A 22144-nucleotide genomic window follows, 5' to 3' on the forward strand; every position below is an offset into this window, starting at 1 on the left:
CATGAAACAGGAGAGTAACGTGACATCAACAGTGATTTAGGAAGATCACTTCAGTAACAGTTTGGATATACTATGTAATAGATCAGTTGGTTATGAGACTATTGCCATAGTCCTCATGGGCTTCCCAGATGGCTCAGTAAAAAAATTCACCTGCCAATGCAGGAGACGCAAGAGATGTGGGTTCGATCCCTGGGTCAGGAAGGTACACCCTGGAGGAGGAAACAGCAATATTCTTGCCTGGGAAATCCATGGACAGAAGGGCCTGGTGGGCTACAGTCCACAGGGTCGCAAAAGAGGTGGACACTATTTGGCAACTAAACAACAGATCAACTACTTAATCATCTTCTATCATGGACTCAATGGACATGAATTTGAGCAAACTCCGGGAGAGAGTGAAGGTTAGGGAACCCTGGCACGCTCCAACTCATGGGGTCACAAAGAGCCAGACATGACTTAGTGACGGCACTCTGTCAGGACAGGATGTTTAGGACAGGAGGATGCTAGGCCCTGCCTCATGGTAACCACAGTCCACTAAGGGATACATACAAAATCAGAATGTTTCTGGGGAATGTGATAAGATCTCTGATGAAGATACATACTTCATCAAAATATGATGCTGGAAAAGCTGAGTAGGGGTTGGGGAGAGCCAACCTGGTCTTCCTGGAGCTACTCTTAGATGACAGGGACCTTTGTGGCAGAATAGGGTTTCAGCAGGAGAAAAGCAGGAAAGTATTCAGAGAATGCGAGGTATGAAAGGGTCTATAGTAAAATGAACGACTCGTTATCTAATGGGCTGACATTTCTTGAGAAAGAATGGCACAGAGTTCTCAGAATACAATCTCAAGCTTAAGAAAGCTATATGCAGCTCTCTGCAGCTTCCCTTCACTGTCCTCTGCAGGGTACCCTTCCATCTTCTCTAAATCAAATCACAAAAGTCACATCTCACTCAGGAGACCGGTCCAAAGAGGAGCAGATTTTTCAGAGTTTATTGACTGAAGCTTATGCTTGCTCTAGGGCCAAGTAAATAAAATTTTATTTGCAACAAATGTAGCCTTTAGTTTTCTACAGTCCAGGGACCAGAATTTTGAGCTTAGAAAATAACACTTTTCCCAAATTACATTTTCAATGCTATATGCTCACCTTCTTTTAAAAACAGTATTTTCTTTCTCATTTTATAGTCATACTGCTTGTTTCCTGAAATGAAAAACCGCGCTCATATAAGGAAGAAATAAAAGCCACCCATGTACACAGAGATGCCCAGTTTTAATAATTTGAAGAATTATATCCACTATTTATTCTATATGTGTCCCTTCATATTGAAATTGTGTTTAGTTTTGTGTCTTGCTTTTATCGCTTAATATATTTATAGAACATTCTATGGTATTATTTTCTGACTTCTGAATAACTGGATTTTTCCATTAAGCAATGTCTCTTGGTAGCAGATACTATTTCTCATTCATTACTTTTTTTAGGAACTTTTCCTAGATGCTGTCCTTCCCTGTAGGATTGATGTCTACCACCTTGCGCTATGCTTTGTATTCTTCACTGGCTATTTTCACGGGGGCTTCCCTGGTGGCTGTTGGTGATATGCTTTTGGACAAAATCCCTGCCTCAGGAATCTTTGTGTCCTCATATATTAATCTATGATTTTGTGGTTCAGTTGCTCAGTTGTGTCTAACTCTTTGTGACCCTATGGACTGCAGCACGCCAGGCTTCCCTGTCCATCACCATCTCCCGGAGCATGCGCAAACTCATGTTCTCTGTCATCCCCTTCTCTTCCTGCCTTCAATCTTTCCCAGCATCAGGATCTTTTCTAATGAGTTGGCTCTTCACATCAGGTGGCCAAAGTATTGGAGCTTCAGTTTCAGCATCAGTCCCTCCAATGAATATTCAGGGTTGATTTCCTTTAGGACTGACTGGTTGGATTACCTTGCTGTCCAAGGGACTCTCAAGAGTCTTCTCCAATACCACAGTTCAAAAGCATCAATTCCTCAGCGCTCAGCCTTCTTCATGGTCCCACTGTCACAAATGATATGATAGACTCCTGTTATATATCTGCTGACTTAATAACGGCTTTAATGATTTCAAAGTCAATGACCTTCAGTTTCAAAAGCCTAGGTGGCAGGCTTGTGCCAAAGATTTTATCCATTTTATTGCTAATCTGCATCACAGCTTCACAGGTGGGCATTACTAACCTATTTTTTTAAGACAAAGAACTGGAGATTTAATTTCACTGACTCTTAAGTTATGAATTAAAAATCTTTCTCTAGTGGCTCAGATGGAATCTACCTGCTATGCAAGAGACCAGGGTTTGATCCATGGGTCTGGAAGATGCCCTGGAGAAGGGGAACGGCAACCCACTCCAGTATTCTGGCCTGGAGAATTCTATGGACACAGAAGCCTAGCGGCCTATAGTCCATGGGGTCACAAAGAGACGGACATGACTGAATGACGAGTACTTCCACTGTTTTTCAACGTTAACCAGGTAAATCACTATGGTGAGGAGGGCCCGGACCCATTTTCCTCACTTAAACAGCATCAGTGCCAGTCCCTAAGGGGCCGTGAAACTGAACAAGACGTGGAGGTTGACCTCTAAAAGCCAACAGCAGGGCAGGAAAGGCATGACACACCTTAAGACGATGAATCAAAGAAGGCAGCAAAAGCAGGTTTTCTTCTGAGAGGGGAGAAATCTTTTATTACTGACATTATTTAGAACCGCTGGAACATTATGGTAATAAAAAATGGATAGTTTTTAGTTGGTTTTATTCTTTTTTAAAAATTCTCTACAGTTGATACATCCACTTCTTATCTGCCACTATACAGGTATCTCCTGCCCGTCCCACATCTGAGTATGCGCTGCACATATAAAAATTTTACTGAGAATCAGTATACTATCAATCCTTTTATAATGAAGGGACTGTGTCTGAAAGTACCAGATGAGTAGAGGGAGAATAAACAGCATCTCATTCGAATCAAACATTACAATTTGCCCCCTCCGCTCCATTATTTGCATACTGTACTCCTGGGTCACAGGTAATGAATAGAAGAGGCCAGTGCCACAGCGGGGACACAGCAGTAGGCAGCTCTGAGATTAATTTAGGATTGGGACTTGTGCAGTCAGCTTATCTGGAAATGCACATCCTGAGGTTGCCTCCTGATTGTCTCTCAGCTGTGTCCTCAGGGACATTCACTGTCCTCCAGTAAATGGCCATTAAGTCTTTGCATTCTTGTCCCCAGCGACCCCAAACCCATTCATTCCTCGGTAATAATAATAGGTGATAATTTACTAAGTACTCAGTTTGAGCTAGGCACTAATTTGTATAGATTACCTCACTTTATCCTGAGAGCAACCCTCTGCGGATTGCGAAAATAATACCCATAGACTAGCTATTAAGAAAGGGACCTAAGTTTGAACTCCAGGCCATTTAATGCTGAAATCATAGCTCTCTCCAAGTATGCCAAACCTCTTCCTAATCTTTTGAGACTTTGCTTGAGACAGATATTCTGCTTGCTGAACATTTATTCTCATTGCTTCTACTAAAAGCATCTGATCTTCCCACTGCAGAAGTACAGTTTTCCCATCAGTTGTATTCCTAGTGAGCCTATCAATCCAAATGCCTCCCTCCCAGCTTTCTTGACGCAGGAGTGACCTGAGCTAAGCCAATCAAATGTTCTGTCCCCAGATTTTGAATTTTGAACAGTGTAGAACAGCATGGTCACTGATGGGATTTATTTATCCCTGTGGTGAATGAAGCCCTAAAGAGACTTCCCATTAGTTTCTGTTGTCTCAGTTCCAGAATTACCTTAGTTCTTGGGGTATTTTTTTGGAGCTATCTCTCAGCTTTCCAAAAAAATACATTTTGGCATAAATTAACAAGGAGTGATAATAGGGTATCTATCTATTGCTTGCAACCAAAGAACTCCAAAAAACATTGCCATGCACCGTGTTTTATCTATTAAAAACAAAACAAACCAAGACGAAAACAAAATATTGACAACTAGTCTCTATAGGGAACACTGCTTTATTCTAGGCTGTACTCTTACTCTGGTGAGGGCTGGGGGTTTCAACAGATTAATGTAGAGATAAAGAGAAGAGGGTTCTAAGGTATGTGTTTGCAGACTTACAAAAGTCCATCGTATACACATGGAAACTAAGAAAGCGAAGAGTAAAAGATGTGATCAATCTGTTAGAGTGAGTTAATGGACTAGAACCTAGGACCAGGCATCAGCCACCCACTACAAGGATGCAGGTTTACAGAGTGCTGTGGCAATACAACTGTATCATCTCATTTTCATTTTTTATTATTAATAATTTTTATTGGAGTACAGTCGCTTTACAATGTTGTGTTAGTTTCTACTGCACAGCAAAGTGAACCAACTAAGTATACATCATTTTGGGCTTCCCTGGCGGTTCAGATGGTAAAGAATCCACCCACAGTGCAGAAGACCCGGGTTCCACCCCTCGGTCAGAAAGATCCCCTGGAGAAGGGAATGGCAACCCACGCCAGTATTCTTGCCTGGAGAATCCCATGGGCAGAGGAGCCTGGCGGGCTACAGTCCATGGGGTTGTAAAGACTCAGACATGACAGCAACTAATACAACACACATATCTCATTTTAAACATCTCTTTAGATTATATATATTCTTCCAAACTTTAACCAAAATTTGCTCTATTTCCTTCAGAAAATTGTTCTGAAACAAAATCTTAAAGTAATTCATGATACTGACATAATCAATTTATTGTTTTTGAGAAAGAAGGAGAATCTCTTCAGGTGTGAGATTATAGAGCCCAGATTGGCTAATAGTGGCTCCTTCTCTCTTTGAAGATATCTTGAGTATTAAATAACCCAGATGCCTGGTTCTAAGCAGTATCTTGTAATTCTAACCCATGTGCTAAAGGTAATTTGGACTTTGGTCAAAGTCTAAGTGTTTAAGAAATTAGTTTATCTTCGGAGAATTTTACTTTTCACTTCACAGAAGATTTCCTTTCCAATGAATTGAAAATAAAATGTGGCTAAATAGAATCCATTTGTTTACGCATCCATATATGAGTGCATTTATTTATCCAGTCAGGACATAATTATTGAAAGCTTTGCAGAAAGGATCAAAGATGACAAAGATAAGTAACATTTATCACCTCAAAGAGCTATAACAAAGAGAAAACATATGAAACAAATTCCCAAGGTAGTATATGCAGCCTGTTGTTGAGTATATACAAGGTGCTCTCTCCCAACCCCAAATAGCTCTATCCACGTATCCTGGTGTATTATTCTTAATCCAGTCCTCACTATTTGGAATTATGTATCCATGTATTTAATTACTGTCTTTATTACACGGCCTCCACCAGAATGTAAAATGAATGAGGGCAAGAACCTTGCCCGGCTCATCTCTGTATTGCCAGCAACGCAAACAGTAACTGGCCCAGAGAAGACACGCAGTAGATCCTGAATGAATGAATGAGCTTTACCTAGAGAGTCTTGAGGTTTGTGAGACAGAAGATGACTGAATTGTACCCAGAAACCTCAATTTAACTTTAAGAGTAAAGTCAGTAGGGGGACAAGGGCATTTCAGGAAACAACAACTTTGAGAGGAAAACATTCAAAAGCATTGGAGGAAGGGAAGGTGGGAGGGACGGGGAAGACAGAGAGAGAGAGGGTTGTGTCGAAGGAACTGAGTAACAGCTCAGGTAAGCAGAAAGACCCGAAAGGTTTCTTGGGACTGATTCATAAACTTCTAATTTTAATCTCTTAGAAACAGGGTTGTCCATTAATGCTTTTATGAAAAGGTAGTGACAGGATCGGAGAAGGCAATGGCAACCCACTCCAGTGCTCTTGCCTGGAAAATCCCATGGACGGAGGAGCCTGGTGGGCTGCAGTCCATGGGGTCGCTAAGAGTCGGACACGACTGAGTGACTTCACCTTCACTTTCACTTTTCACTTTCATGCATTGGAGAAGGAAATGGCAACCCACTCCTGTGTTCTTGCCTGGAAAATCCCAGGGACGGGGGAGCCTGTTGGGCTAACGTCTATGGGGTCGCACAGAGTTGGACACGACTGAAGCGACTTAGCAGCAGTAGCAGCAGTGACAGGATGCGGAGAAGGCAATGGCAAGCCACTCCAGTACTCTTGCCTGGAAAATCCCATGGAAGGAGGAGCCTGGTGGGCTGCAGTCTGTGGGGTCGCTAAGGGTCGGACACGACTGAGCGACTTCACTTTCACTTTTCACTTTCACACATTGGAAAAGGAAATGGCAACCCACTCCAGTGTTCTTGCCTGGAGAATCCCAGGGACGGGGGAGCCTGGTGGGCTGCCGTCTATGGGGTCACACAGAGTCGGACACGAGTGAAGTGACTTAGCAGCAGCAGCAGCAGTGACAAGATGCTGCCTGCTGGGGAATCACTCCTGCAGTCCTGCAAAAGTTGTTGGAAAAGCACTTGGGTTGGAGCAAGGAGAGCAGCTGGGAGGCTACTGCAATGGTCCAAGTTAGAGATCATAAAGGTTTGAAATCACAGCCCCACAGAAAGTGCGGAAGAGAAAATGAAAATTAATGATTCTCTGTTCATTGGAGCTTGGTTGACATGGGGCATCTCATTTACAGCACTTTATACACTGAAGGTATTAAATGCTACCAGGCACACCTGCTTCTTAACTTGAGCATCACTCAAGAATAGAACTCAAGCCAAGTAAAATGCAATTTTCCCAGTATGGGACTTCAGCTAGAAACAAGTGAGCACAGCGGTTCCTAATTGCTAGACTGGCGACTTTTTACCAAGGTGGGGAGATCAATTTGAAATAACATCAACAAAACAGGATGTATTCTGTGGTAAATATCTCTCCAGAGGCAACCTGGCCAAGGGGAAGTCTGCAAAATCCAAACCTGCGGCAAAGAGAAAGTTTTTTGTTTTTTAAAGCTAAATTATTGGGAATGGGACAAGAATTCAGTGTAACTGACCTTACATTTCCAATGTTTTTAACATTCTCTGATTTAGAGAAAAGGTAGGGTGTTTAATTGCTGGCTTTTACTGTAGTTCCAAAATAAATCACTGATCACACAATGCCACTACCAGAAACCCCTCCCTAGTCATATATTCCCCAGAATCACAGTAGAATCATGATAATACAATATTTATGAGATGGTGCTCGTGGTAAAGAACCTGCCTGACAATGCAGGAGATGTAAGAGACCCGGGTTCAATCCCTGGGTTGAGAAGATCTGCTGGAGAAGGAAATGGCAACCCACCCCAGTACTCTTTTGTCTGGAGAATCCCAAGGACAGAGGAGGTTGGCGGGCTACAGTCCATGGGGTTGCACAGTCGGACACGACTGAAGTGACTCAGCACGCAGCATGCACGCAAGGTAAGGGATGTCATGGTGGTGGTGGTTTAGTTGCTAAGTCATGTTCGACTCTTGTGACCCCATGGACTGTAGCCTGACAGGCTCCGCTGTCCATGGGATTCTCCAGGCAGGAATATTAGAGTGGTTTGCCATTTCCTTCTCCAAGGGCTGTCATAAATCTTTATTATTAAAAATTACAGTATGGGGACTTCCCTGGTGGTCCAGTGGTTAAGAATACACCTTCCAATGCAGGGGACATGGGTTCAATCCCTGGTATGGGAACTAAAGATCCCACATTCCATGGGCAACTAAGCCCATGTGCCACAACTAGACAAGCCCGAGAGCCGTAACTATGGAGCCCCCATGCTCTAGAGCGCGCCCTCTGCACGTCACAGCAAAGATGGAGGGCAGCCACCAAGATTAAAGGATGGAAGCTTCAGACTATGTACTAAATTTTTATTATGGCGGGCTCAAGAAAGAAAGAAAGGCACTCTGTCGTGTCTGACTCTTTGCCACCCCATGAACTAGACCCCACCAGGCTCCTCTGCCCATGGAACCCTTCAGGCAAGAGTACTGGAGTGGGTTGCCATTCTCTTCTCCAGGGGATCCTCCCAAACAAGGGACTGAACCCTGGTCTCCTCCATCACAGGCCGATTCTTTACCATTCAACACCAGGGAAGCCCTGACAGACGCAAGGCTGTAACTAATATAAGATTATACTTGCCTGGGGGCATCACACCACACTTTCTTGAAAGTCAAGGAAGGAGATTGGAATGCCAGGTCATTGATGATTTAAAACATCCTGGCTATGCCCTTGGGATGAAGCTGCAAAGATGATGACTGCAGTTAAAAAAAAAGTTAATAATCACTGACCACAAGAAGGCACATTTTGGACTAACGATATTCAAAACCTTTAGAACCTTACCCCAAACTTTTTCTTCCTCCTCCATGATCAATACTCCCAGGACACACTTCATGTTTGACATTCTAGGAACATGCTATACTTCTTTACCTCTGCTTCTTCTGCCCAGATTGTCCATCCTCTTCCTCCCTACTCCAGCCTCTTCAAAGTACTTTCTGACTCTTACTGTGAGCCATACTCCACAGCATCCGCACATACCTTGAAACTGCGGTACCTACCTTGCTTGACAAAATTTATGTGTTAGGGGGGCTCTCTCCCCTAAAAGACTGCCAAGCCCTTAAGGGGAGGGACCCTTTATCACTTTTGAAATATTCCTGACTCACACCAGTGCTCAGTCAATGTTTAGGGAAGGTTTAGTAAATATGGAAGCAGTAACATCAGGGAGTGTTAGATTTGTGATAATTTTCTATGTCACAAGCTTAGTATTTGAAAAACATTTTTTAAACATCTATTTTGACATGTGTCTTTCCTTCTGCTGGAAAGAGAATAACTTCACATCTTGGTCATGTTAATTTAGCAAATATTTCTTGAACATATTTCTAAGGCTAAACCTTGTGGGGATACCATGATCAAAGATTAATAATACAGTGTCCTTACCCTCAAGTTGCTCACAAGATAAAGAGACATAATTACCCCAAGACTCTATGTCAAACAGGTGTGTGAACATATGCACACATCGCAATGAGCTGAAGAAAAATTATAGTTCATTAGGCTAAAATGGGGTAATGGGGTCAGAACTGAGCCCAAAGATCAGAGCTAAGGAAAGTAAGCTAATTCTAATGTTAATTATTATTCAGTTCAGTTCAGTAGCTCAGTCATGTCTGACTCTTTGTGACCCCATGGACTGCAGAACACCAGACCTCCCTGTCCATCACCAACTCCTGGACCTTGCTCAAACTCATCTCCAGCGAGTCAGTGATGCCATCCAACCATCTCATCCTCTGTTGTTCCCTTCTTCTCCTGCCTTTAATCTTTCCCAGCATCGGGGTCTTTTTAAATGAGTCAGTTCTTCACACAGGTTGACAAGGTACTGGAGGTTCAGCTTCAGCATCAATCCTTCAAATGAATATTCAGGACTGATTTCCTATAGGATTGACAGGTTGGATCTCTTTGCAGTCCAAGGGACTCTCAAGAGTCTTCTCCAGCACCACAGTTCAAAAGCATCAATTCTTTGGTGCTCAGCTTTCTTTATAGTCCAACTCTCACCTCCATACATGACACCTGGAAAAACCACAGCTTTGACTAGACAGACCTTTGTTGGCAAAGTAATGTCTCTGCTTTTTAATATGCTGTCTAGGCTGGTTATAGCTTTTCTTCCAAGGAGCAAGTGTCTTTTAATTTCATGGCTGCAGTCACCATCTGCAGTGATTTTGGAGCCCCCCAAAATAAAGTCTGACATTGTTTCCACTGCTTTTCCATCTATTTCCCATGAAGTGATGGGACCAGATGCCATGATCTTAGTTTTCTGAATGTTGAGTTTTAAGCCAACTTTTCCACTCTCCTCTTTCAGTTTCATCAAGAGACTCTTGAGTTCTTCTTCTCTTTCTGCCATAAGGGTGGTGTCATCTGCATATCTGAGGTTATTGATATTTCTCCCAGTACTCTTGATTCCAGCTTGTCTGGTTCAACAGTTAGAAACAGACATGGAAGAGCAGACTGGTTCCAAATTGGGAAAGGAGTACATCAAAACTGTATATTGTCACCCTGCTTATTTAACTTATATGCAGAGTACATCATGAGAAATGCCGGGCTGGATGAAGCACAAGCTGGAATGTTAATTATTAGAGATAATTAATTTCTGGGGGCATCCTAATGTAGGTAAATAATGGCTTAAATTTGAGTCATACTCTCTTATAGGCTTGAAGAGATTCGTCTGAGAAATGGAAAGAGGAAGTCCTCAATCCTGCATACAATCTTCTCTTCACAATTAAATTGAAACAGCCCAGTAGCACAGCAGCCTTTAGCAGACTGCTTGAAGGAAGAATTTTCTTATCCTGAATCTGGAGCTCAAATTCTGGGATTTAGTCAGCAGCAGGAGATGGGACTCTTAAGACAGTGAGTGAAGTTATCTAACGATTGCCCTGTAAGAGTGAAATTCAGGACGGCAAGGGAGGAGAGATAAATGGCACTGATGATAGCATCATTTAGAGTCTCAGAGCCTTGGTCTGAGACGCTTGTCCTGAGTGAAGTCAGTTTCCAAGTGTTGTGACCTGCGTAACAGGTAAGAGATCCTTGTCTGGTGATGCCACAGCTAAAGAGGCAATTTCCAAATGCTGGCTGGGGAGACTGGCAGGAACCGCATTCACTGGGGTATTTCAAATATCTAGGCTTAAGGCATATTGGGAGGATTCTGAAGGTTGTTCTTTGAGTTTAATCAATCCCAGAATACCTATCATGGATTAACTATGAGAGGCTGTGGAGCTACAGAAAACACATAGGTTTTATAGTCTGGCAGACCTGGGGTGTTTCCTAATCCACCACTATGTGCTTTTGGGAAGTCATTTAACTTCTCTGAGGCTTCATTTCCCTTATCCATAGAACGGATATAATAGTAGTTCACCACACTTCTGCTGAAATACTAGCTACTATAAGCTCAGTGAATGATGGCAGTTATTATTAATATCATTTGGGTGGAGGTTAAGACCTAGCTCTGAACCAGAAACACCTGGACCCAAATCTTCTTGTTCAGTCGTTAAGTCATGTCTGACTCTTTGTGACCCCATGGGCTGCAGCACGCCTGGCTTCCCTGTCCTTCACTGTCTCCCAGAGTTTACTCAAACTCATGTCCATTGAGTCAGTGATGCCATCCAACCACCTCCTTCTCCTCCTGCCTTCAATCTTTCCCAGCATCAGGATCTTTTCTAATGAGTCAGCTTTTTGGGTCAGGTGGCCAAAGTATTGGAGTTTCAGCTTCAGCGTCAGTGCTTCCAATGAATATTCAGGACTGATTTCCTTTAGGATGGACTGGTTGGATCTCCTTGCTGTCCAAGGGACTCTCAAGAGATTTCTCCAACACCATAGTTCAAAAGCATCAATTCTTCGGCACTCAGCCTTCTATATGGTCCAACTCTCACATCCATACATGACTACTGCGATAACCATAGCTTTGACTACTTAAAATTCCTCTGCTACTCTTCATAAATTTCCAAATAAAGTTTAAGCTTCTAGAGGGCATTCCACAACTTGGCCTTTTCTGCCTGCCCAGCCTCCCCAACCACACCCCCATCTCACCTTACATCAATTTCCTGAGTTGGTTGCATTTTCTTGACTGTGTCATGCACTCTCTGCCTTTGCAGGTTTTGCTTTGTCTGCAGGTCTGTTTCTTCTTTTATTATCGAGGTAATCCCACCAGTCCTTCAGTGCTTAGCTCACTCAGGCGTCCCATCTCCAAGAAGCCTTCTTTGATCACCCAGGAGGACAGGCTGTCCCTCTAAGCACTTCCATCATAATACTCACCGTCATCCTGACTTTACATATTGGGATCTGCTCCATTTTGAGAGTTCTCTGAGGGAGCCACTGATGTTATATTTGGTTCCATAAGCCTCGAACACTTCTTGGAAGAAGCAAGGTATATAGAAACGTGTGTGTGTGAAAGACGCTCAGTTGTGTCTGACTCTTTGTGACCCTATGGACTAGACATTTCATGGAGTGCTCCAGGCCAGAATACTGGAGTGGGTAAGCCTTTGCCTTCTCCATGTAGTCTCCTTTATATTCCCACCAACTGATATGAGCCCCATGTATGTTGTTTTCGATAAATATTTATTGAATGGACTGAACATCAATGATAATTCCAGAGACGAAAGTAACGTTCAGCAAGGAGGGGAAGGTTTACTTTAACCCAGACAACAGCAGATTCAGTATTTATTTCAGCTAGTGGTGGAGTTCAGAGGGAACATGTCTATCAGGGAGCCTGTGGAAGGAACTCAAGCATCATGTTTTTAATATGGCATCACATGTTTTCATGCTCTTCAGTTGTTCTTCTGACTCAGAGTTTCCAGGATCTTTCAGTACTGGGTTCTGTCATTCTGCTCTGACCCATGCTGGCATACACATACAAGACAGGCTTCTAGACCCTGATGCACAGGCATTCCTGTTGCAGCTCAGTCTCTAGAAAGGTAGTTTGGCTGTATAGACCAGGTGTGCCTCTCTGACCCAGTCTGCCAGAATTCCATTCTATGTGGACCCTTTCAGTTGCAAAGGGACTTGTCACTAGATGCGTGATGTATTTTTAATACACAGCAATTAAAAGCATTCTCTTTGAGTTTCTTCTGGGAAACAGTTGAATAGTGTCTTTAAAATGCCAGTGAATCATCTCTTACCACATCCTAAAATTATATGATGAAGCCATCTGTATTAAACTGGGAAAATTTCATGTGGTATAATTAATTTGTTGGATGTGATGATTACTTAGAATTACTGAAACGTCGTGTTGGAAGGGCTCTCATGAGGCCTTGTCAAAAATTCCCAGATTCCTCTATAGACCTGTATTTAAACTTACCAAAAGCATAGTTACCTCATCCTTTAGATTATCTGGAGAAGGCAATGGCACCCCACTCCAGTACTCTTGCCTGGAAAATCCCATGGACGGAGGAGCCTTGTAGGCTGTAGTCCATGGGGTCATGAAGGGTCGGACACGACTGAGCGACTTCACTTTCACTTTTCACTTTCATGTACACAGAGAAGGAAATGGCAACCCACTCCAGTGTTCTTGCCTGGAGAGTCCAGGGACGGGGGAGCCTGGTGGGCTGCTGTCCGTGGGGTCACACGGAGTCGGACACGACTGAAGCGACTTAGCAGCAGCAGTAGTTAGATTATCTAGTCACAACTTAAATATTCGCCATTAATGAGCTAGTGAAGTTAGACAAGTAACTCGATTTCCCCAGGCCTCAGTGTCTCACTTTTCAAAGTGGAATGCATCATTTTCTATGAATGCTGGCACTGCGAGGCTTAGGTTCTACACAGGATCCCTCACAGCTACTGGGAACAGAGCACCGCCTAGAATAGACAGCATTCCCCTCCCACAACGTTGTTTAAAGCAGAGAAATCTGCTGTTTTCCTGCATGTTTCTCAGTCTCTGACTTGACTAGAATAAAAGAAAAAAAAATGATTTGACATTAAAGTCATAATCACCAGAACTGGCGACGGCCTTTTTCTTACTTTAATAGTCATTAAATTTACCAACTTCATGGAGAAGTGATCTGGTGTAGAGACTGTTAGGGTTAAATATATTAATAGTAATTTTGAGTCAAAAGATACGATTAGGATGATGGTTCAGACCATCACCATCTGTGAGTCTCTAGGTAAGTCGCAGATTTATTTCTCATCTGAACTGCAGGTCTAATAACAGCTTTCTCACAGAGTGCCTTAGATGGGTTTCCCAGGAAGCAAAGCCTGGGACAGGTTTATGTTGGTGTGTTGGTACTTTCCTGGGGATGTCACTCTGGCAGCAGACATGACGGACAGGGGCGCAAAGCAGGAAAGGAGTGAGAGCCACTACAGAAATGTATTACTGGCTGGTTGCTTGATTCAAGACCACCTGAGAAGCAGCACAAGTGTCTCAGAACTTTCAGGGCCACAGAGAAGAAGGCACTTGCTCATTGGCTTCTATTTGCTATCGTAAACGGTCACCTTGAAGGCTGTTAGCCATTTCATATTTCTACTCTGTGCATGTGTAGTCTTCAAGCAGCTCCTATGGGTGACCTGCTTCCTGACTGTGGGGCAAGGCAAGGGGTAAGTAGTGAGCCTGATGAGTCAGTCTGTAAGTGCATGAAGCTGAACTAGTTAAGGCAACCATGGCTGGAATGAGAAGCATAGCTAAGAGATTTCTAACAGTTCACTCTTTTCACTCCTTGTACTACTCTAATCCACCTGTGCCCTCACTCACGTCCAGTCTATTGTAGAAGTCCCTTCTGGATGGTGCACAGCCATAATATCTGCAGAGACCATGTGAAAGCCCCAGGGAAGCAAAGTAAGCTATGGACCCCATGACTGCAGCAGCTTATGTGTCTATAATGGTACACATACCCTCCTCAGTCACCCGTTCTAGATACTGCTCGCCCTCGGTCAGCACTTAGTCTGGGTAATTTATCTGGTGGGGTGATCCAGGCCTGTATTCCCAACTGATCTGAGCCCCTTTATTTCTTTGCCTTTGTCCAGACTTGTTTGCAACAATTATTCATTCATCACTGGGCACAAAAGATACACAGGCCTATGGCAAACCCCCTGGACTCCAGATAAATTCACTCCCACCCTGTTTTATTCCATGGCAGCTACTCATCATGGTAATCAGTCCACTATCCCTCATGTCAGCGACTTTCCTTGTCTGTTGGTACATGGATATGAGGAGCCCCAAGTGTCCAGGCTGCAGTCACAGTCTCAAGTTCAGAGAAGCCCATACTATATCCTTGGTGGAGGCATTAACCTGCTGGGAACCTGCCTTTTAATCTAGCTGACTAGAGATTTTGGAGATAAAAAAAACTTGTGAGTGGATCACTTGGAATTACGGTGATCAGAGTCAATATCCTTTCCAGCCCTTGATGACTGAAATGATATACTCTGACCGTTAGAGACAGAGTGCCATGGGCTTAGTTCCTGGAGTGTAATCTCCAAGTCTGAGCACTTTGAGTATTAATACCCTTATACTGTTCTAGGATGCTGCCTACTTATGGGTTTAAATTATAAAACTAGTGGATATATGCCAACTGTCTCACCTCTTCTGCTGACCATGATGTCAGATGAAATATTTGGTAAGCCCTAAGATGGTGTTCTGGCAGAGTTACTGTGGGCAAGAGAGGCAAATACATATCCAGAGACAATTTCCATGCTGGTGAGGTTAAATTACTTACCAGGCCTCAATTTAGGTAGGGGTAAATTTAAAGTAGAAAAGGTCTAATGTATGCATGTTCCCACTTAGTTGGCTGGGTTCTTTAAGAAACCGTCCATTAGTGAGGGTTAATTATTGGCCTCTGCTCTGCCAGGCTTGTTATTTCATAGTGGCGGTAGCTAAATCAGTTTCCTCCCTAATGAAGGAGATTCAAGAAGAAGACGTTTGTCAGATGAGTAGCTGCCTACCCAGCACCAAAGGCTGTGTTGATCTGTGCCAGTACACAGACCACACCCACCTCAGAGGCTGAGGCTGGGGCTGCCACCTGAAAAATAAGGGGATGCCCAAGGATGAGGTGATGGTTGGATGGCATCACCAACTCAATGGACATGAGTTTGAGCAAGCTCCAGGAGATGGTGGACAGGGAAGCCCGGCGTGCTGCAGTCCACGGGGTCACAATGAGTCGGACACGACTGAAGGACTGAACAACCACCACCTCCCTTATCAAGCATAATCCACCTGGGTTTTCAGAGACTATTCAGGTTACTTAAATGGCTACCAGCCGTAAGAGAAATGCAAATCAAAACCACGGAAAGATACCACCTCATGCCTGTTAGAATGGCCACGATAAAAAAGACAAAAGATAATGAGTGCTGGCTTTCCCTGGTGGCTCAGATGGTAAAGAATCTGCCTGCTATGCAGGAGACCTGGGTTCAATTCCTGGGTTGGAAAAATCCCCTGGAGAAGAGAATAGCTACTCACTCCAGTATTCTTGCCTGATAAATCCCATGAACAGAGGAGCCTGGTGGGCTACAGTCCATGGTGTCACAAAGAGTCAAACATGACTGGGTGACTAAAAACAAAAGCAAATGCTGGCAAGGGTGTAGAAAAAAAGGAATCTTTGTACAGTGTTCATGGGTTTATAAAATGCTGGGTCCACTATGGAAAACAGTATGAATGACCCTCAAAAAAAGAAAAAAATAGGCTACCATAAGAACCAACAATTTCACTTCTGAGAATATATCTAAAGGAAATGAAAACACTACCCCAAAAGAAATCTGCAGCCCCATGTTCATAACATCATTATTTATAATAGTCAAGGTGTGAAACAACCTAAATGTCCATTGATGGATGAATGGATAAAGAAGTTGTGTATATAACAGAATATTACTCAGCCATAAAAATGATAAAAACTTGCCATTTGCAACAATATTGATGGACCTCAAGGGAATTATATAAGTAAGTCAGAGAGAAAAAGACAAATACTCTATGATCTCACTTACATGTGGAATCTAAAAAAAACCAAAATAAAACAAAACACAAAACCAAGCTCATAGGTAAAAAGCTCCGATTGGCAGTTACCAGAGATGACAGGATAGGGAGGACTAGACTATTGGAGAAAGGTGGTCAAAAGGTAAAAACTTCCAGCTGTAAGACCAGTAAGTACTAGCGATAATGTGCTATGATACTACTATGCAACATGCATAAAAGACGCTGAGAGAGTAAAGTCTGTGACTTATTACAAGGAACAGTTTTTCTTCAGTTTTGCTTTTTTTATTGTATATAAATGACCTGACAGGTGCTAACTAAACTTATTGCAGTAATCATTTCACAATATATGTATGTCAAACCTTTACACCACACACCTTAAACTTATACAGTGATGTATGTCAATTCAATTATGTCTCAGTAAAACTGGAGGAAAAGTAGTGACTATCACCGCCTTATATCTCTGATGATGTCATTAAATCTCAGCCATTTCTCCCTGGATAAGGGATTATTTCTAACTTCCTATCTTGGTTGGTGTGGCAGCAGGCAGGAGGATGATGGTAAACAGTTTCAGAAACTTTCACATGACTCTTCCTGCTGCTGCTGCTGCTAAGTCACTTCAGTCGTGTCCGACTCTGTGCGACCCCATAGACAGCAGCCCACCAGGCTCCTCCATCCCTGGGATTCTCCAGGCAAGAACAATGGAGTAGGTGGCCATTTCCTTCTCCAATGCATTCAAGTGAAAAGTGAAAGTGAAGTTGTTCAGTCGTGTCTGACCTTTCGCGACCCCATGGACCACAGCCTACAAGGCTCCTCCGTCCATGGGATTTTCCAGGCAAGAGTACTGGAGTGGGGTGCCATTGCCTTCTCCGATGACTCTTCTTACAATGATGCTTTTATTCGACAGGTGAAGGGATCAAAGAGAGGGTTCTCTCAGCTACTCTAAAACTTTGAGGGACGAGGTAAATAACCACAGGATATGATCCTGGGGCCCACTGGACCCACTGTGAATGAGAACTGTGCCAGAATTCTGGCTGATATTAATACAAACCATCACTGTATCAAAACCTTTGGGATTCCCAGAATTTCTGAGCTCTGGTATGTGCCTGATCCTGAATATATGCATTTCGTAACTCACAAAACTGGGAGTCTGACTGCTTTCTGAATCAAACAGTCTAAAGTTAAAGCTCTCAGTGATTCCACATAGTGTCTTCTGTTATCTTCTGTCTTCATCTTGAAAATTTCTTTGAGCATTACTGGTAATGAACACACACTGTTCTTACATGCCTGCCCTCAGGAGTAATGTGATTTAGTCAATTTCACACTAACAAAAGATATACCTGAGCCTCATTTGTATAAGTAAATTAATACAAAAAACTTCTACATTAATGCTAATTTTTTCTTTTGATACCTGCCCTAAAGAGAACATTGTGGGTGAGAAACTTGATGATCTTGGGCTTATTAGACAAAAAAATAATTTGTGATGAGATGACATACACAGATTATCTCTAGATGAAAAATCATAATCACCTCAAGGAAGCTAGAGTAGTTAAGTACAGTTCAGTTCAGTTCAGTTCAATCGCTCAGTCGTGTCCGACTTTTTGCGACCCCATGAATCATAGCACACCAGGCCTCGCTGTCCATCACCAACTCCCGGAGTTCACTCAAACTCATGTCCATTGAGTCAGTGATGCCATCCAGCCATCTCATTCTCTGTTGTCCCCGTCTCCTCCCGCCCCCAACCCCTCCCAGCATCAGAGTCTTTTCCAGTGAGTCAACTCGTCACATGAGGTGGCCAAAGTATTGGAGTTTCAGCTTTAGCATCAGTCCTACCAATGAACACCCAGGACTGATCTCCTTTAGAATGGACTGGTTGGATCTCCTTGCAGTCCAAGGGACTCTCAAGAGTCTTCTCCAAAACCACAGTTCAAAAGCATCAATTCTTCGGCACTCAGCTTTCTTCACAGTCCAAATCTCACATCCATACATGGCCACGGGAAAAACCATAGCCTTGACTAGATGGACCTTTGTTGGCAAAGTAATGTCTCTCCTTTTTAATATGCTATTTAGGTTGGTCATAACTTTCCTTCCAAGGAGTAAGCATCTTTTAATTTCATGGCTGCAATCAGCATCTGCAGTGATTTTGGAGCCCCCAAAAATAAAGTCTGACACTGTTTCCACTGTTTCCCCATCTATTTCCCATGAAGTGATGGGACCAGATGCCATGATCTTTGTTTTCTGAATGTTGAGCTTCAAGGCAACCTTTTCACTCTCCTCTTTCACTTTCATCAAGAGGCTTTTGAGTTCCTCTTCACTTTCTGCCATAAGGGTGGTGTCATCTGCATATCTGAGGTTCTTGATATTTCTCCCGGCAATCTTGATTCCGGCTTGTGCTTCTTGCAGCCCAGCGTTCCTCATGATGTACTCTGCATATAAGTTAAATAAGCAGGGTGACAATATACAGCCTTGACATACTCCTTTTCCTACTCAGAACCAGTCTGTTGTTCCATGTACAGTTCTGACTATTGCTTCCTGATCTGCATACAGGTTTCTCAAGAGGCAGGTCAGGTGGTCTGGTATTCCCATCTCTTTCAGAATGTTCCACAGTTTATTGTGATCCACACAGTCAAAGGCTTTGGCATAGTCAATGAAGCAGAAATAGATGTTTTTCTGGAAGATCTTAGGCAAATAAGTGGATTTCTGATAGATAAATTATCTCAATCTAAGTACTTCTTCACCTTGCCTCTCTAAAATCACAATAATAACTGACACTTACACAGTAAATTATAATTAACAAAGACTTTCATCAGTTCAGTTCAGTCGCTCAGTTGTGTCCGACTCTTTGTGATCCCATGAATCATAGCACGCCAGGCCTCCCTGTCCATCACCAACTCCCGGAGTTCACTCAAACTCATGTCCATCGAGCCGGTGATGCCATCCAGCCATAGCATCCTCTGTCGTCCCCTTCTCCTCCCGCCCCCAATCCCTCCCAGCATCAGAGTCTTTTCCAGTGAGTCAACTCGTCGCATGAGGTGGCCAAAGTATTGGAGTTTCAGCTTTAGCATCAGTCCTTCTAATGAACACCCAGGATTGATCTCCTTTAGAATGGACTGGTTGGATCTCCTTGCAGTCCAAGGGACTCTCAAGAGTCTTCTCCAGCACCACAGTTCAAAAGCATCAATTCTTCGGTGATCAGCTTTCTTATAATCACCTTTAATTTATAATTTTCAAAAACTTTTAATAATCATATTTAATGTTCTAGCAAATTTATGAAGGTTGCTTGTACTTTGCTTATTAGAATTCACATTCAAAACTATGGCTACTTCTTTCTTGTTCACAAAGCCATCAAGTGGCTATCCAGAGATAAACCTTACTCTATCTTCGATTATTTTTGTGTTTTCCCATCCTATCTTATGCCTATCTTAACCTCTTATGGTGGAGATACAATAGTACAATGAATAAAAATAACATTAAGAATAAGGGAAGTCACTTAACCACCCAAAGTTGTTGTGGAAAAGAATTGAGAAATGTATAGGCTTTTAACTCATTATAGAAGCATAAGGAAATGTTATTGAAAAAGTCAAGAGAAGTGGCTGTGAGGTAGATTTTTAGCTAAATGATACTTTTCATTTGTTTTCTAAGTATCTGGCACTTTGAAATACACAAAACAACATAGAGATGCCACATTATACCATCTCTGGAATTTAGAAATATTTATTAAGTGACTGTATAAATGATTTAATGTTTCTATAATGTCAATAATTTTCACCTGGAGATTATATCTATTTGACATTAAGAAATGCAGACTCCACAAATATTCATTGAATATCATCACTGTACCTGGTGTAGGTAATAGAGAAGACAACTTTAGTTAAAAAAACAAATTAATAAATAGAAAGCTCAATTAAACAGTCAGGAGACCAGAAGGGGCGTGCGCACTGCAATGACAGCAGAAGACCGTAGGAAGAAGAGAGACCCCTCTGCTTTTCTGGCAAGTACTCGGCCAATGAAAAGCCAGGCCTCTGTTTTCTGAGAACTAGTTATTTAGAAATAACTAGCAGTCTGTTTATGGCAATATCTTTGTGGTTCGTACAGGGACCAGGAAAGACCCCTGGAGGCTGGTGAGCAAACAAGTGTGATACCCACAGCTGAGTCTGTCAAACTCACAGCTTTTCTCAGCAACCCTGGAGTCTGAAGTTGTCTCTCTCCTGAATCCAAGATCACGTCCTCTGCATTTGAAGACCTCCAGGCTTTATTTGGGACCTGTTTTAATGTTTCATCCTTTTGGCTTAAGGCCTTGTTCTGTACGTGAATACTTGTTTGACACCAGCCTGATTCTGAGATCACACTGTTTCAAATGAAACTGGGATGAGAAGACTTTGAGTATTTTGGGAACAGGGGTTGTCTCACTAAAACGGTACCAGCTCAGACTTTGGTCCTTGGCATTTGGAACAGGGGATACTCTATGGGAACTGCAGCCTGACTACTACAGGACCAAGCTGTCCCCCTTAGAACTAGCTACTATTAGACCTGAAGCTATTTGAACCACAAACTAACTGATTGTTTGAGCTTCAAACTGTTAAAGCTGTTTGAAGATTATTATTTTACTTTAGAGAAAAATCCAGGAAAAATGATTTCCAGTTATGTAAACATTCTGAGGGCATCCCTCACAGGCAATGTGGTCAACTTTATGTTTAAAAATGATACAGATAAACTTATTTACAAAACAGGAAGAGACTCAGACTTGGAGGAGGAATTTATGATTAGGAGGGGGAAGGTGGAGGAAGGGAAAGTTAGGGAGTTTGGGACTGAAGTGTGTGTGCTGTTATAGTTCAGGTGGATAACCAACAAGGATCTTCTGTGTAAAACTGGGAACTTTGCTCAATATTCTGCAACAACCTAACTGGGAAAAGAAATTGAAGATGAATAGATATATGTATACATATATCACTTCGTTTACACCTGAAACTGACACAACATTGTCAATCAACTATGCTCCAATATAAAATAAAAAAGCAAGCTCTGGGAGTTGGTGATGGACAGGGAAGCCTGGCAAAGAGCTGGACACGACTGAGCAACTGAACTGAACTGATAAAATAAAAAGTAAACAAGAGAAGAGTACTGCCTCCTGCACATTTCTAACCAAAGGACCAACCTGACCAAAGGCAAGTTACATCAGTGGCCATTGTGGGGAACTTTTGAAATCCCCAAACTTAATTTTTTTAAACTGAATTGGATTAGTCCTAAAATTTCCAAAGCTGAATGGTATGCCTGTTTCAATGGGTATTTTGAGGCTTCTGAACATTATCAGGAACCTCAAATTGCCTCTCTGAAAATAAGGTTTTGAGGTGATGTCTAAAGAAAGGTAAAGTGGCTCCTGAAGCCTCAGACTCTTCTCTCTTGATTTCTTTAGTCTCGTGTTCCTTCTCCACTTCGATGCTGCCTGTACCTCCTCTATACCCTCAAACCCCTCACGCTAATTTTCTCCCTATAGCTCCCTTTTCCTGGAAATTCTTCCCACTCCCTTTTCCTCTGAACTCATCAAAACATGCCAGAAATTAAACCCTTAACTTATATTTCCAGGACTAAAGCGGAACTGCAAGTGCAGTCAAAGATTTCCCCAAGGTAACCCAAGATTCTCACAAACTCACTGAGGAACTCAATATAGTCATTCAAACGTCTCAATCTGGTTTCTTTGACTTATACCAGTTAGTTCATATACTTGTTGGTGAAGGCCAGGCCCAGCATTGGCTGAAAACAGCTAGCTGGGAAAATCCTGAAAAGTCTTTAGAATTAC

This window comes from Moschus berezovskii, chromosome 25 (assembly GCF_049115385.1).
Source record: "Moschus berezovskii isolate FMDL1 chromosome 25, NW_MosBer_1.0, whole genome shotgun sequence".
Lineage (NCBI taxonomy): Eukaryota > Metazoa > Chordata > Mammalia > Artiodactyla > Moschidae > Moschus > Moschus berezovskii.